The 17,508-nt window shown below is 40.6% G+C and overlaps 1 protein-coding gene across 5 annotated transcripts in view; it reads right to left on the bottom strand.

Annotated features, from left to right (window-relative positions):
* The window catches only part of LOC144579136 (serine/threonine-protein kinase PAK 4-like), a 118,098-nt gene that overhangs the window by 83,851 nt on the left and 16,739 nt on the right, over positions 1–17,508 (bottom strand). For all 5 annotated transcript variants that reach the window (XM_078348379.1, XM_078348378.1, XM_078348380.1 and 2 more), the window contains exons 6-8: positions 14,497–14,692; positions 9,307–9,399; positions 2,269–2,388 (exon numbers count right to left, since the gene is read on the bottom strand). The gene's annotated coding sequence lies outside the window, so the exon portion shown is untranslated. The remainder of the gene's footprint in view (positions 1–2,268; positions 2,389–9,306; positions 9,400–14,496; positions 14,693–17,508) is intronic.

Here is a 17,508-nt window from a genome sequence, read left to right as displayed (position 1 = left end):
GAAAACTGCTGTCCATAAATCTAAGTATTTGATAGTCGTCTTAGCCAAATTAAAAGAATAGACAGTGGAATGACACTTATCCCAACATTTCCTTTCCTTTCCCATTCACATGAGAAAGCTGAATCCAATAGAAATGAAGTCACTAAACCAAACTCCAGTTTCTGGGACCTTCCTTTTTTAGGTCCTGAACTTCTATAATTCATTCAGACATGATCCTTCATTGATATGTCATTAAAGACATACTGTAGGGGAAGGGACTGTAAGTCCCTTCGTGTTCATTAAAAAGAGCTAGACTGTGTCTCCAAAAAATAAAAAATACAAAAATATCACAATTTAAAAAAATTTTTGATGGTCTTTGGCAATGTTTGAATAGAAAATAAGAGTAGTGGCTGGGTTCAGTGGCTCACACTTGGAATCCCAGCATGTTGGGAGGCCTAGTCAGGCAGATCACCTGAAATCATCAGTTAGAGACCAGCCTGACCAACATGGAGAAAACCCATCTCTAGTAAAAATACAAAATTAGCCAGGCATTGTGGTGCATGCCTATAATCCCAGCTACTCAGGAGGCTGAGGCAGGATAATTGTTTGAACCAGGGAGGCGAAGGTTGCGGTGAACCAAGGTCATGTCATTGCACTCCAGCCTGGGTAACAAGAGTGAAACTCCATCTCAAAAAGAAAAGAAATGTATCACTTTCAAATAAGCTGACACTTTCTGAACATATAATAACCAGAATCATAGAACCACAGAGACCAGTGAGAAGATTAAAAACTACCCCTGTGAGCCTCAGTGACACATACACCACAAGGAAAACTTCCTGTTCCTGTCCCCCAACTAATCCACAGCAACATGTCAACAAATCACACAGTCTGCCTCCCCTACCTCCAGGCAGCCACAGGGAAAATGGAGAGCAAAGGGACCATTCCCTGTGTCACTGATAAGTGAGGTTCAACAGGAAACATGAGGCATGAGGGGCACCCAAAGGTAGGCAACAAGTTCAGTGTCACCCCTTTGTCTTCCTGCTTCAGGTATTATCTGCATCTTCTGCTCTTGTCATGAGAAAGAAGGAAGCAGCCATAGTGTGTCTACTGTGGAAATGTGGGACTACTCATCAGCCATCATGGAACTCAATTCAAGAGTTTATACAACCCTGGGAAGCTTCAGAACTTGGTCTCCTAACACACACATCTAAGATTTCTAAGGCTTTTAACCAAGAAGTAGGCTGTGAACCCTCAGGAGTTCACATAGGTTTCTAGGTCTTCACGCTACTAACCACAGTCATAGAAACTTCTGCATTTCCTTTTTAAACAATTGTTTTCTCAATTATCCCTCTAAAATTGGAAAGTTTAGACTGCGCACAGTGGCTTACATCTGTAATCCCAGCACTTTGGAAGGCCAACGCGGGCAGAACACTTGAGGTCAGAAATTTGAGATCAGCCTGGCCAACATGGTAAAACCATGAGTCTACTAAAACATACAAAAATTAGCTGGGTGTGGTGGTGAATACCTGTCATCCCAGCTGCTTGGGAGGCTGAGGCATGAGAATTCCTTGAACCCAGGAGGCAGAGGTTGCAGTGGGCCAAGACTGCGCCACTGTACTGCATCCTGGGTGACAGAGCAAGATGGTCTCAAAAATATAAATAAAAATCAAAAAATTGGGCAGTTTAGAGCCTCTGGTACACCTGGTGAGTGTGCACAATGATTACTGGCAATGAGCTAAAAAACATCAATAAGTAGTCTATTGCAGTTTTTAAAAATTGTGATTATTAAAAATACATACAACAGGCCAGGAGCAGTGGCTCACACCTGTAATCCCAGCACTTTGGGAGGCTGAGGCAGGTGGATCATGAGGTCAAGAGATAGAGACCATACTAGCCAACATGCTGAAATCCCCTGTCTATTAAAAATACAAAAATCAGCTGGGCATGGTGGCACACATCTGTGGTCCCAGTTACTCTGGAGGCTGAGATCAAAGAACCACTTGAACCCAGGAGCCAGAGGTGGCAGTGAGCCAAGATTGTGCCACTGCACTCCAGCCTGCCAACAGAGCAAGACTCCATACCCCCACAAAAAAAAAATATATATATATAGATATGAGTGTGTGTATATACATATATATATCTTAAAATTTACCATTTTAGCCACGTTAAGTGTACAGTTCAATGGTATTACTTACATACACATTGTTGTGCAACCCTCACTAACATCCATCAACAGAACTTTTTTATCTTCTTCAAATAAACCTCCATACCCATTAAATAGTAACTTACTATTCTCCTCTCCTGCAGTCCCTGGCAACCACGACTTAAGCCAAAATGTCTTAAGCAATCTACAGTTTTTCACTGCTTTTATTCTTAGTCTTGTATCACACAATGTTCAATTGTAGCGGACTATGGATTAAAAACAAAAAGTCTAAGAACACTGATAAAGCCCAATTGTAAATTAGAAACATAAAAACAGTATCAAGTCATTCAGTGTGCATATAGCTAATTTTCACCACATCACTGTATAATGTTTATCTGATTAAATCTTTAGTATTTCAAAATCCAATGTTAAAGACCTAAGATATAGGAACAACCATATCCAAATTGGCTTTGTAACTGTTAGAGGAAAAGCATTTCATACCTACAACGTGTTACTCCCTTGCAGATGTGCAGCTGAAACTGTCTGGGGTAACCCCCACCAAGTAGAAACAAAACTTAGAAATTACATGTAAGAAGAAAGCATTTTAGAGTGTTAAATGCAAAAATTACAAACATTGGGTCAAGAAAGCATGTTCCTTTTATTTATTTATTTTTTTAAATTTTTTATTGGATTATAGGTTTTGGGGTACATGAGCAGAGCATGCAAGACAGTTGCGTAGGTACACACATGGCAGTGTGCTTTGCTTTTCTTCTCCCCTTCACCCACATTTGGCATTTCTCCCCAGGCTATCCCTCCCCACCTCCCCCTCCCACTGGCCCTCCCCTTTTCCCCCAATAGACCCCAGTGTTTAGTACTCCCATTTCTATGTCCATGTGTCCTCATTTTTCATCACCCACCTATAAGTGAGAATATGCGGTGTTTCATTTTCTGTTCTTGTGTCAGTTTGCTGAGGATGATGTTCTCCAGATTCATCCATGTCCCTACAAACGACACAAACTCATCATTTCTGATTGCTGCATAATATTCCATGGTGTATATGTGCCACATTTTTCCAATCCAGTCTATTATCAATGGGCATTTGGGTTGATTCCAGGTCTTTGCTATTGTAAACAGTGCTGCAATGAACATTCGTGTACATGTGTCCTTATAGTAGAACGATTTATAGTCTTTTGGATATATACCCAGTAATGGGATTGCTGGGTCAAATGGAATTTCTATTTCTAAGGCCTTGAGGAATCGCCACACTGTCTTCCACAATGGTTGAACTAATTTACACTCCCACCAACAGTGTAAAAGTGTTCCTTTTTCTCCACATCCTCTCCAGCATCTGTTGTCTCCAGATTTTTTAATGATCGCCATTCTAACTGGCGTGAGATGGTATCTCAATGTGGTTTTGATTTGCATCTCTCTGATGACCAGTGACGATGAGCATTTTTTCATATGATTGTTGGCCTCATATATGTCTTCTTTCGTAAAGTATCTGTTCATATCCTTTGCCCACTTTTGAATGGGCTTGTTTTTTTACTGTAAATCTGTTTGAGTTCTTTGTAAATTCTGGATATCAGCCCTTTGTCAGATGGATAGACTGCGAAAATTTTTTCCCATTCTGTTGGTTGCCGATCCACTCTAGTGACTGTTTCTTTTGCCGTGCAGAAGCTGTGGAGTTTCATTAGGTCCCATTTGTCTATTTTGGCTTTTGTTACCGATGCTTTTGGTGTTTTGTTCATGAAGTACTTGCCTACTCCTATGTCCTGGATAGTTTTGCCTAGATTTCCCTCTAGGGATTCTATGGTGCCAGGTCTTATGTTTAAGTCTTTAATCCATCTGGAGTTAATTTTAGTGTAAGGTGTCAGGAAGGGGTCCAGTTTCTGCTTTCTGCACATGGCTAGCCAGTTTTCCCAACACCATTTGTTAAACATGGAATCCTTGCCCCATTGCTTGTTTTTGTCAGGTTTATCAAAGATTGTATAGTTGTATATATGTTGTGTTGCCTCCGGTGCCTCTGTTTTGTTCCATTGGTCTATATCTCTGTTTTGGTACCAGTACCATGCTGTTTTAATTACTGTAGCCTTGTAGTATAGTTTGAAATCCGGTAGTGTGATGCCCCCCGCTGTGTTCTTTTTGCTTAGAATTGACTTGGCTATGCGGGCTCTCTTTTGGTTGCATATGAAGTTCATGGTCGTTTATTCCAGTTCTGTGAAGAAAGTCAATGGTAGCTTGATGGGGATAGCGTTGATTCTGTAAATTACTTTGGGCAGTATAGCCATTTTCACGATATTAATTCTTTCTAACCATGAACATGGAATGTTTCTCCATCTGTTTGTGTCCTCTCTGATTTCGTTGAGCAGTGGTTTGTAGTTCTCCTTGAAGAGGTCTCTTACGTTCCTTGTGAGTTGTATTCCAAGGTATTTTATTCTTTTTGTAGCAATTGCGAATGGCAGTTCGCTCTTGATTTGGCTTTCTTTAAGTCTGTTATTGGTGTAGACGAATGCTTGTGATTTTTGTGCATTGATTTTATATCCTGAGACTTTGCTGAAGTTGCTTATCAGTTTCAGGAGTTTTTGGGCTGAGGCAATGGGGTCTTCTAGGTATACTATCATGTCGTCTGCAAATAGAGACAATTTGGCTTCCACCTTTCCTATTTGAATACCCTTTATTTCTTTTTCTTGCCTGATTGCTCTGGCTAGAACTTCCAGTACTATATTGAATAGGAGTGGTGAGAGAGGGCATCCTTGTCTAGTGCCAGATTTTAAAGGGAATGCTTCCAGTTTTTGCCCATTCAGTATGATATTGGCTGTTGGTTTGTCATAAATAGCTTTTATTACTGAGATACGTTCCATCGATACCGAGTTTATTGAGGGTTTTTAGCATAAAGGGCTGTTGAATTTTGTCAAATGCCTTCTCTGCGTCAATTGAGATAATCATGTGGTTTTTGTTTTTGGTTCTGTTTATGTGGTGAATTACGTTGATAGACTTGCCTATGTTGAACCAGCCTTGCATCACTGGGATGAATCCTACTTGACCATGATGAATAAGTTTTTGATTTGCTGTTGCAATCGGCTTGCCAATATTTTATTGAAGATTTTTGCATCTATGTTCATCATGGATATTGTCCTGAAGTTTTCTTTTCTCGTTTGGTCTCTGCCGGGTTTTGGTATCAGGATGATGTTGGTCTCATAAAATGATTTGGGAAGGATTCCCTCTTTTTGGATTGTTTGAAATAGTTTTAGAAGGAATGGTACCAGCTCCTCCTTGTGTGTCTGGTAGAATTCGGCTGTGAACCCGTCTGGACCTGGGCTTTTTTTGTGTGGTAAGCTGTTAATTGCTGCCTCAACTTCAGACCTTGTTATTGGTCTATTCATAGTTTCAGCTTCCTCCTGGTTTAGGCTTGGGAGGACACAGGAGTCCAGAAATTTATCCATTTCTTCCAGGTTTACTAGTTTATGCGCATAGACTTGTTTGTAATATTCTCTGATGATGGTTTGAATTTCTGTGGAATCTGTGGTGATTTCCACTTTATCATTTCTTATTGCATCTATTTGGTTGTTCTCTCTTTTCTTTTTAATCAATCTGGCTAGTGGTCTGTCTGTTTTGTTGATCTTTTCAAAAAACCAGCTCTTGGATTTATTGATTTTTTGAAGGGTTTTTCGTGTCTCCATCTCCTTCAGCTCAGCTCTGATCTTAGTTATTTCTTGTCTTCTGCTGGGTTTTGAGTTTTGTTGATCTTGCTCCTCTAGCTCTTTCAATTTTGACGATAGGGTGTCAATTTTGGATCTCTCCATTCTCCTCATATGGGCACTTATTGCTATATACTTTCCTCTAGAGACTGCTTTAAATGTGTCCCAGAGGTTCTGGCACGTTGTGTCTTTATTCTCATTGGTTTCGAAGAACTTCTTTATTTTTGCCTTCATTTCGTTGTTTACCCAGTCAACATCAAGAGCCAGTTGTTCAGTTTCCAAGAAGCTGTGCGGTTTTGGGTTGGTTTCTGTATTCTGAGTTCTAACTTGATTGCACTATGGTCTGAGAGGCTGTTTGTTATGATTTCAGTTGTTTTGCATTTGTTGAGCAGTGCTTTACTTCCAATTATGTGGTCAATTTTAGAGTAGGTGTGATGTGGCACTGAGAAGAATGTATATTCTGTGGATTTGGAGTGGAGAGTTCTGTAAATGTCTATAAGGTTTGCTTGTTTCAGGTCTGAGTTCAAGCCCTGGATATCCTTGTTGATTTTCTGTCTGGTTGATCTGTCTAATATTGACAGTGGAGTGTTAAAGTCTCCCACTATTATTGTGTGGGAGTCTAAGTCCTTTTGTAAGTCATTAAGAACTTGCCTTATGTATCTGGGTGCTCCTGTGTTGGGTCCATATATGTTTAGGATCGTTAGCTCTTCTTGTTCTATTGATCCTTTTACCCTTATGTAATGGCCTTCTTTGTCTCTTTTGATCTTTGTTGCTTTAAAGTCTATTTTATCAGAGATGAGAATTGCAACTGCTGCTTTTGTTTGCTTTCCATTAGCTTGGTAAATCTTCCTCCATCCCTTTATTTTGAGCCTTTGTGTATCCTTGCATGTGAGACGGGTTTCCTGGATACAGCACACTGATGGGTTTTGGATTTTTATCCAATTTGCCAGTCTGTGTCTTTTGATTGGTGCATTTAGTCCATTTACATTTAGGGTTAATATTGTTATGTGTGAATTTGATACTGCCATTTTGATGCTAAGTGGCTGTTTTGCCTGTTACTTGTTGTAGATTCTTCATTATGTTGAAGCTCTTTAGCATTCAGTGTGATTTTGGAATGGCTGGTACTGGTTGATCCTTTCTATGTGTAGTGCCTCTTTTAGGAGCTCTTGTAAAGCAGGCCTGGTGGTGACAAAATCTCTGAGTATTTGCTTGTTCGCAAAGGATTTTATTTTTCCTACACTTCTGAAGCTCAGTTTGGCTGGATATGAAATTCTGGGTTGAAAGTTCTTTTCTTTAAGAATGTTGAATATTGGCCCCCACTCTCTTCTGGCTTGTAGTGTTTCTGCTGAGAGATCTGCTGTGAGTCTGATGGGCTTCCCTTTGTGGGTGACCTGACCTTTCTCTCTGCCTGCCCTTAGTATTCTCTCCTTTATTTCAACCCTGTTGAATCTGATGATTATGTGCCTTGGGGTTGCTCTTCTTGCAGAATATCTTTGTGGTGTTCTCTGTATTTCCTGCAATTGAGTGTTGGCCTGTCTTGCTAGGTGGGGGAAATTTTCCTGGATGATGTCCTGAAGAGTATTTTCCAGCTTGGATTCATTCTCTTCGTCCCCTTCTGGTACACCTATCTAACGTAGGTTAGGTCTTTTCATATAGTCCCACATTTCTTGGAGACTTTGTTCATTCCTTTTTGCACTTTTTTCTCTCATCTTGGTTTCTCGTTTTATTTCATTGAGTTAGTCTTCGAGTTCAGATATTCTTTCTTCTGCTTGGTCAATTCGGCTATTGAAACTTGTGCTTGCTTCGTGAAGTTCTCGTATTGTGTTTTTCAGCTCCTTTAATTCATTCATATTCCTCTCTAAGTTATCCATTCTTGTTATCATTTCCTCAAGTCTTTTTTCAAATCTTTTTTCAAGGTTCTTAGTTTCTTTGCATTGATTTAATACATGATCTCTTAGCTCACAAAAGTTTCTCATTATCCATCTTTTGAAGTCTGATTCCGTCATTTCGTCACAGTCATTCTCCGTCCAGCTTTGTTCCCTTGCTGGTGAGGAGTTCTGGTCCTTTCTAGGAGGCGAGGTGTTCTGGTTTCGGGTGTTTTCCTCCTTTTTGCGCTGGTTTCTTCCCATCTTTGTGGATTTGTCCGCTGGTCGTCTGCGTAGTTGCTGACTTTTTGATTCGGTCTCTGAGTGGACACCCAGAATGTTGATGATGAAGTATTTCTGTTGCTTGGTTTTCCTTGTACCAGTCTAGCCCCTTCGCTGTATGACTGCTGAGGTCCGCTACAGACCCTGCTTGTCTGGGGTGCACCTCCAGCAGCTGTGGCACAGCAAGGGATGCTACCAGTTTCTTTTTCTGCTATCTTTGTCCCAGGATGATGCCTGCCTAATGTCAGTCTTTTGGATATAGAGGGGTCAGGGAGCTGCTTGAGGAGACAGTTTGTACTTTATATGGGCTTAATTGCTGAGCTGTGCGCTCTGTTGTTCATTCAGGGCTGTTAGGCTGCTATGTTTGATTCTGCTGCAACAGAGCTCATTAAAAAACCCTTTTCTTTTTCTGAAATGCTCTGTGTTGAGGGGTTTGGGCTTTATTTTTGGATGTTCGATGAGGTGTGCTGCCCAGCTAGAATGCAGACTAGCCACTGTTTGGCTGCCAAGGTTCCGCCGTGCTGTTGTGTGATTTGCCCTGTTCCTGCAGGCTCTGCTGTGGTCTCTGCCACGCTCTGCGGCTGAGTCTCTTCCTTGTAGCGTGTTGCCTCAGAAACGGCAGGCTGCGTCAGCAGTGGGCGTGTAGTAGGGACAGGTTGCCTTGGCAACGGCTGGCTGCGTCAGCAGTGGGCGTGTATCTCAGTTGGGGCAGGTTGCCTCGGTAGTGGTGGACGCCCCTCCCCCACAGAGCGTCTCGGACCGTCTGCTCGGGATAGTTTGAAATCGCGGTTTTGTTCGTCCCACCGGGTATCCCAAACGATATGTTCCTGCAATCCCCTGGGCTGGCCTACTGTCCAAGTCTTGTTCGGTCTCAAGTCCAGCCCTCTCAAGTGTCAGGTTGCCGGTTCCACAGGGCACCCAGACAAGCGCGCCCTGTGGGGATTGCTGGGTAGGGCTGGCTGCCGCCGCCCCGGCTGCCGGCTTTGCCAGGCAGACCTACTGCCTGGCGTCCCATGTCTTTTTTATACTTGGGAGTTTCCCCGTTCTGTGGGCAACAACAATCAGTCTGGAAATGCAGCTCTGACTCACCGTTTGCGGATTCATCGCGAGCTCCAATCCTGCGTTGTTCTCACAGCGCCATCTTGAGTCCTCCCCTCTTCCTTTTATTTTTAAAAAATATGGCCAGGTGCAGTGGCTCACAACTGTAATCCCAGCACTTTGGGAGGCCAAAGCCACTGGATCACTTGAGGCCAGGATTTGAGACCAGCCTGGTCAACATGGTGATGAAACCTCATCTCTACTGAAAATTCAAGAATTACCCAGGCATAGTGGTACACACCTGTAATCCCAAATCCTCTAGAGGTTGAGGCAGGAGAATCACTTGAACCCGGGAGGTGGAGGTTGCAGTGAGCTGAGACTGCACCACTCCAGACTGTGGGACAGAGCAAGACTCCATGTCAAAAAAAAGTTTCAGAAAATATTTAAATTTTCAACTATATTTTAATGTATATTTGATCTCAAACTAAGCATAATATTTTATTAAAATTTTTAAACAAATCATACTCTTTCTTATATAATCAATTTAAATTAAGTAGCGCATATTACCTGTTAAATGAGAAAACATCTATATAAAATGGAGGCCATTAAATGTTAAAGTTTATATTAGAGCAAGATGTATAACAGTTTAATAATCTTGATATAAAAATATTTTACATAACTTCATAATATTTTATAAAAGTAACATTATTTTTTAAATTCCTAAGGGGCTCACGAACTTGTATTACTCTCAAGTGAGTTCATAAATTATTATTATTATTATTATTGCGATAGAATCTCACTCTGTTGCCCAGGCTGGAGTACAATGGCACAATCTTGGCTCACTGTAGACTTTGCCTCCTCTGTTCAAATCATTCTGTTGCCTCAGCCTCCTGAGTAGCTGGGATTACAAGTGTGTACCACCATGCTCAGCTACCTTCTGTATTTTTAGTAAAGATGGGGTTTCACCATGTAGGCCAGGATAATCTCAAACTCCTGGCCTCAAGTGATCCACCCACTCAGCCCCCCAAGTTGCTGAAATTACAGGTGTGAGCCAACGTGCCCAGCCCAAGTTCACAATTTTTTAAATGTTGCAAAACAACAGTATAATATAGCAGTTTTTTAAATCAGACTTCAGTAATTTAAACCAGCTTCTTGTTCCTCCCTTCCAAAGAAATCCAGTCTACCAGAGAAGACAGACTATGAAAAGTAATTGCACTGTAATAAGCCCATTAACAGGGAAAAAGTGGATTTTGCAGGAATATGCAGTAATTTTTCTAGGACTCGGCAAGGGGCTCCCAGAGGAGCTAGACTGAAATGATTGAAATTAGCTATAAAAAGGGGACAGAAAAGTGCTCCAGCCCAGAGGGAATAGCATGTGCAAATGCTTAGGCAAGAGAAAAGAAGCCAAGTGCAAGGAACTGAAATAATCAAAGAAATCCAGGGTACCCAGAGCATAGAACTGAAATGAGATTAAAAGAAAGATGAGACTGTTGAAAGAGACAGGGGTCAAGCTCTGGTGAGTATTGCAAATAGTATGGAAAAATATGCAAACAGTATGGATGAGTAGTAAAGAAATACGGACTTGTTCCTAAGATCAATGGGAAGTCATTAGTGTGAACACAGATAATTAGGTAAACAAACAACAATGTTTTTAACAGTATATTTCCCCACAAAAAGAGAGCCAAAGTAGAAGGAAAATGTGAGATTTCTCAGAGGGCTCAAGCACTCTAAGAATGTTCTAATAATGACTCCCTCAAGCTGAATCTTCCAAATACAGCAAAATGCAAATAATGCCTCTGGCAAAATGCTAATAGCCTAGTGATCCAAAGGTGAACAAGAAAATGACCACATGAACTGATCTTGCCAGTAAACGAGTCTCATCATTTAGGTTTCAGGGGCCACACCAGGATCACTGTGAGAGTCAGAAGATTTGGGCCTCTGAGTTTCACTTTCTTGCTCAGAGAAACTATGGTAGGAATTTATCCCTTGCCTACCCACCTCACACCATTTCAATCACATGTCTCAATAATATAAGTGGAAAAGATCTTACCAGCTGCATTGACTCAGTTCACCAGAAAAAGACAACAAGCAGCAAGAAAATGCTTCATAATGTAAAGTATGTCTAAAGCGATATGGCTACCTGATTATTTCACACTTCTGAAATAAACATCCTACCATTAAAATCCATAGATGTGCATGTCCTGAATTTGCTGAGGCAGGAACAAAATCCAAAGCCAAGTCAACTACCAGTACAAAACACTGAATTAAATAAAATAAAAACCAAATAAAAGACAGTAAAAGTCAGCACTTGAGTCAATCTGGTTCCAGTCATGGGTGAGGCTTAGGCTGGATACAGCTGACAAAAGTGAATCAGCCTGGAGCTGGCAGACTTGGGTTCTGGACCTTGAGCACAATACATGACTTGCTTTGATAGTACTTTTGTAGAATTTGTCATGATTTTACATGTCCCAAAAAGTTATTAGTAATTTTAAAGATCAATGAGAAAGTAAAAGCAAAGTGTTACAAGTTCCATCATAGGAAATCTTGTAAGTTTTTGTTTTTGAGACAGTCTCACTCCATCGCCAAGCCTGGAGTGCTGAAAATTTTTGTCTTTAAACACAATAATCTAATCAATCACCATCAAAACAAAAGCCCCACAACATAATCTATTTCACTTATAAAAAGCATTGACATTTATAAAATTGTCATAGTCAATTTATAAAACTGTAATAGCAAATTATTTTTACTCAGAATAGTACTAAATTAACAATATAAAAAAATAGACTGGTATGGTGGCTCATGTCTGTAATTCCAGCACTTTGAAAGACCGAGAAGGGCAGATCACCTGAGGTCAGGAGTTCAAAATGAGCCTGTCTAACATGGTGAAACCTTGTCTCTACTAAAAATAAAAAAATTAGTTGGGTGTGGTAGTACACACCTGTAATCCCAGCTACTCAGTAGGCTGAGGCAGAAGAATTGCTTGAACCTGGAAGTAAAGGTTGCAGTGAGCTGAGAACGTACCACTGCACTCCAGCCTGGGTAACAGAGCACGAGTCTGTCTCCAGGAGAAAAACTAAAAGCTTAAGTTATCTTTACACTGCACACGTGCATACTGATAAATCAAGGAGTGCCTGTATTGAGCTTCTACAAAAGGCTTTTTGGAGAAGTGAAGGAAGGAGCAGTACTATCATTTTAAAAGATTAATTTTTAAAAGCTTAAATACTATTCTGTGCTTTCAAAAAGGATTTCACAACTTTTTTACCTGTTGTATTCGTTCTTGACTGAGTAACTTCAGTTGTATTGTGAGTAAGAAGTTTGGATGTGTAAAAATATAGTTGATATTAGTACTATAATAGAGCATTTGGAAAAAATCTTCAGGCCTTACTTGCACAGCTGTATGCTAATTAGTATTATTATTTTATTATTAAGATAGAGCCTTATTCTGTCACCCAGGCTGGAGTGCAGTGGCACTACCTCAACTCACTGCAACCTCTGCCTACCAGGTTCAAACAATTCTCCTCAGTCTCCTGAGTAGCTGGGACTACAAGTGTGCACCACCATACCCAGCTAATTTTTGTATTTTTAGTAGACATGGGGTTTTGGCATGTTGCCCAGGCTGGTATCCAACTCCTGACTTCAGGTGATCCACTCACCTCAGCCTCCAAAATTGCTGGGATTATAAGCATGAGCCACTATGCCTTGCCAATTTTTAAACATGGTCAATCCTGCTTCATTTTATAGTTAAAAAAATCATTTTGGTGACTTGAATTTTGAAAATAGCAATTTTCAGACATTCAGGTGAGACTACCTGCATGACTCCAAAGCCATCCTTTTTATAAGATAAATATGCAAAAGTCACTTTTCCCCCAAACCAGCTCAATTCTGTTTTTGAATCTTAGATGAACTGTCCCACAGCACAGCAAGAAGCAGCTTGTTGTATCATCTTAACCTTTCATCTCCCTTTTAACTCAGTCTCAACGAATATACACAGATGCACAACCCCAATCAGTAAGCAAGACCCTACCCACTTCAACATTCCTTCCATGAGTAGAAAGAGGACTTCTGTTCCTACCCCCCAGACCCAAACCACCCATCTGTTACCCTTCAAAATCAAGCAGAATAACCCTTATAAAGGGCAGATACAAATTATTTTAAGAGGGACATGCTATTGAAATACCCTTGAGCTTGGCTATAATGAATGCATTTTAAACAATCCTGCCAACTCCATTCTGCCCATCCTGAGCTATGTTTGCCCACCCTGAGTTATGTAGGGCATTCTTGGCTGAAAGCTTGCTGTCTGAGGCACCTGGCATCTTTGTAACCAATTTTCTGAGAAAGAGGGCCCACCAGCCCTGTGCATCCTGCATCTGCAACTGTATTTTTTTTTTTACTTTTTTATTGCAGTTTAGGTTTTGGGGTACATGTGAAGAACATGCAAGACTGTTGCATAGGTACATACGTGACAGTGTGATTTGCTGCCTTCCTCCCCATCACCTGTATCTGGCATTTCTCCCCATGATATCTCTCACAACTGTTTTAACTGTTACCCCACACTGCTACCCCACATCCTGAGTAAAAAAACAATTTTAAGTAGAACTTTCTGTTAGGCAACCCCCATCCTTCCCTTAACCTGCTCCTTCTGCTTCTGTAATAATCTGCTTACTGCCCCCTGACCCTAAATAGGTATAAAAATGTGGATTGCCCTTTGTTTTTGGTCGAGAGGTTTGAGCTAGCTGACTCTTGGACACCAGCATAAAGGTGGACTCTGAACAAACTCAGTGCATGGTGCTTCTGTTTAAACTGGCTTGGGTATAACACTATGAGACTGCTTAATGACTACCACTGCTTTTGTAGGCTCTAAGGCCTTCCTTCACTTGGCCATACAAGTCTATCTATGCAATCCCACCACACCCACATGGCTCTCCTCAATCCACACAGAACGGGTGAGGCATGTGAACATGTGAGAATATTTGACACCTCCCTGCCTTTACTCTGTATGTGAAACAGGTTCCCTCTCTCTTTTTGCTTTTTGTAAGTGAAGCAGATTATGTTGTGGGGCTTTTGTTGTGATGTTGATTGATTATTGTGTTTAAAGATGATAATGTTCAGCACTCCAGGCTGGGTGACAGAGTGAGACTCTTCACTTAACAAAAACTTAAATGGTTCTCTTTGATGGAACTTGTAGTACTTTGCTTTTACTTTCTCACTGATCTTTAATGAGACAGTAACTGGATGTGCCATCCTTGCCTTCTTCCCCAAAAATGCTCAATAACTTTTCATTGCATTTTTCTTACTATTAAGCCTCCCAAGACAGGGTTCTTGTCAGACCCAATTTTGCACATCTGATGCTTATACTAAATAAATGTTTGTTCAATAAGTGAATCTAAATATTAATTGTAAATATAAAGAACTCATGATGAGATGGGAACAAAAGGTCCATCTTCATCAAATTAATCTCTTCTTAATTTGTTTCTACAGATTATTATCTTACCTTTCCATAAAAATGTAATTCAGTTGCCCACTTGACTGATGTTTTCCAGCCTTGCAATTCCATATCATGAGGGACTTCTGAAAGGAATGTTTTCCGGAAGCCCTTCTACATACAAACATTTGCAAGTGCTTCAAATTTTTGGTCTTAAAAAAGATCTTCAAAGATCTTAAAAGATAAAGCTTTGTTTTTCAATACCCTTAGGAGGAGAAGAAAGAAAATTATTATAGACAATAAAGAATACACCTAAATAGTATTTTTTTTGAGATGGATTCTTGCTCTGTCACCCAGGCTGGAGTGCAATGGCATGATCTCAGCTCTCTGCAACCTCCATCTCCCAGGTTCAAGTAATTCTTCTGCCTCAGCCTCCCAAGTAGCTAAGATTGTATGCACCTACCATCTTGCCTGGCTTATTTTTGTATTTTTTAGTAGAGACTGGGTTTCACCATTTTGGGCAGGATGGTCCAAAATTCCTGATCTCAGGTGGTTCACCCATCTTGGCCTCCCAAAGTGCTGGGATTACAGGCCAAGCCGTTGCACCCAGCCTGTAAATACTATTTGGAAGCAGACTTTTGCTACTATCTCCTGGTGACCTTTAATATAACCCTCCTCCTTTGGCTACTGCACAATGGTGCATTTCAGACTACACATTCCTCTGCACTGAAAGGATGAGATCAATGTTCTTTACCCCTTCAACTTTGTGAGCATGCCATTTTAAAAGAAATAACTTTCCACAAAGAATTCATGGAATGTGAAATAACAATAGTAAGAAGAGGCTGGTTTAGATTGAAAGAGGCATAATAACCAAAGCTAACACAAGAAGATTGTTTGGATCCAGATATGAACCAAACAATGAGCCAACACCAAAAAAATCACTGTTAAATTTGTCAGACGTGATGAGATATTGGCTGTTTGGGGATGCACACTGAACAGGTAAAATGATGTGAAGACTGATATTTGCTTTACAATATTCCTGCAAATGGAGGAAAAGAAATAGAACAAAATGTAAGACAATCTTAATGATCACAGAAATTGAGGAATGGGTATTTTAGTGTTCATCATACTATTTTCTCTACTTTTGAAAACTGCAATTTAAAAAGGTAAAAAAAAGCCAGGCACTGTGGCTCATGCCTGTAATCCCGACACTTTGAAAAGCCAAGGCAGGTGTATCACTTGGGTCAGGAGTTCGAGACCAGTCTGGCCAACATGGTGAAACCCTGTCTCTACCAAAAAAAAAAGCTGGGTGTGATTGTGGGCACTTGCAGTCCCAGCTACTCAGGAGGTGGAGGCAAGAGAATCAGTTGAACCCAGGAGGCAGAGCCTGCAGTGAGCTACTGTACTCCAGCCTGAATATAGAGTGAGAATCTGCCTTAAGAAGAAAAAGTAAAAGTGAATTTACTAATCCCTGCTCTGAAGCCACATCCAAACAGAACTCTAAAGAGAAACATTCAAGCAATTTACATGGTGCTATTAATATACAGATCTCCCATGCACCTCTGAATGTAACATTTAAATATTTTACAACATGATAGTTGGGAGTGGCTCAAACCTGGGCATGGTGGCACATGGCTGTAGCCCTAGCTACTAAGGAGACTGAGACAGGAGGATAATTTGAGCCCAGGAGTTCTAGCTCAGCCAAGAAAACATAACATGACCCTGTTTTTTTTTTTAAAAAAAAATCAGGAAGCTATCAGGGAACTCACTGATAAATTATTTTGGTGCTATCAACAACTGCTATCAAAACACTACTACAAAATCCAAAATTATCTATTGCCAGACCTTTCACCTTACTTCTGACCTCATTTACCAAACTGCCTCCTCTACCTCCACAACTCAATTTGAATGTCAACTTTGAATTAGTTAATTAATTTATTTATTTGTTCTTAGATTGGCTTTCCTCTAAAATCTAAATATTTGCCTTAAATTCTTGCTCATGTTATTAGCATCAAATACGAAGGGCTCTAGTATAGGAGCTCTTTGACATAAGAAACCCATGAGGTTTTGAGAAACAACACAAAGTGAAATAATTATCATAGCTGTAAAAGGAAATATGCCCATAAATAAGTAACAGTAAAGATTAGAGGCTTTCATTCATACTAGGGAGTGATGTTATATAAAATTATTCTATTAATTCAGCAAGAAAATATATAAACCTAATTCCGACAAACTTTCTATAAAATAAAAAAAAACCATTTTTGGGGGTTGAGAGTGAAAACTGGAAGTTTTAGAAAGAGGTGAGGCCAATTGCAGAATGTGCTCATCAGGCATCATCAAGACTGTCCCAATCACACCCTCTGCCTCATTATCCCTCCCATTCCACTTAATTCTTTCCCAAACCATAACCCCTTCTTACATAGTAAATATCTCCTACTTAGTACATGTTTCCCCAACAGATTAAATGCTCCAGCATGCATGGGTCAGGACAATGTCTTCCACACAGCCCAGTTTCCAACATCTGACTCACAGGTACCAAATGACTTCAGATTATGAGGCTAGAAGTAGTGAGTATTTCCTCAATACTTGCAGTGGTTCACAGCAATGAAAATCCTAAGATTTCCTCTCTCCCTTTCAGGGACCATCAAGAAAGCAGCAATACTGTTAGAGGCATTTGAACCAGAGCAACTCCATCTAAAATAGGAGCTGGGTAAAATGAGGCTGAGACCTACTGAGCTGTGTTCCCAGATAGTTAAGGCATTCTAAGTCACAGGGTGAGAAAGAAAGTCCGCACAAGATACAGGTCATAATGAACTTGCTGATAAAATGGGTTGCAGTAAAGAAGCCAGCCCAAACTGACCAAAACCAAAATGGTGATGAGAGTGGCCACTGGTCTTCCTCACTGCTGCTACATTCCCACCAACCATGACAGTTTACAAATGCCAATGGCAACATCTCAAAAGGGAAAGCAGAAAAGTAATCCATTCCTGGCTGGGCATGGTGGCTTATACCTGTAATCCCAGCACTCTAGGAGGCCAAGGCAGCTGGATCACGAGGTCAGGAGTTCGAAACCAGCCTAGC

This window comes from Callithrix jacchus, chromosome 14, assembly GCF_049354715.1.
Source record: "Callithrix jacchus isolate 240 chromosome 14, calJac240_pri, whole genome shotgun sequence".
Lineage (NCBI taxonomy): Eukaryota > Metazoa > Chordata > Mammalia > Primates > Cebidae > Callithrix > Callithrix jacchus.
The sequence above is the reverse complement of the archived record's forward strand: the minus strand, read 5'-3'. Positions and strand labels throughout refer to the sequence as shown.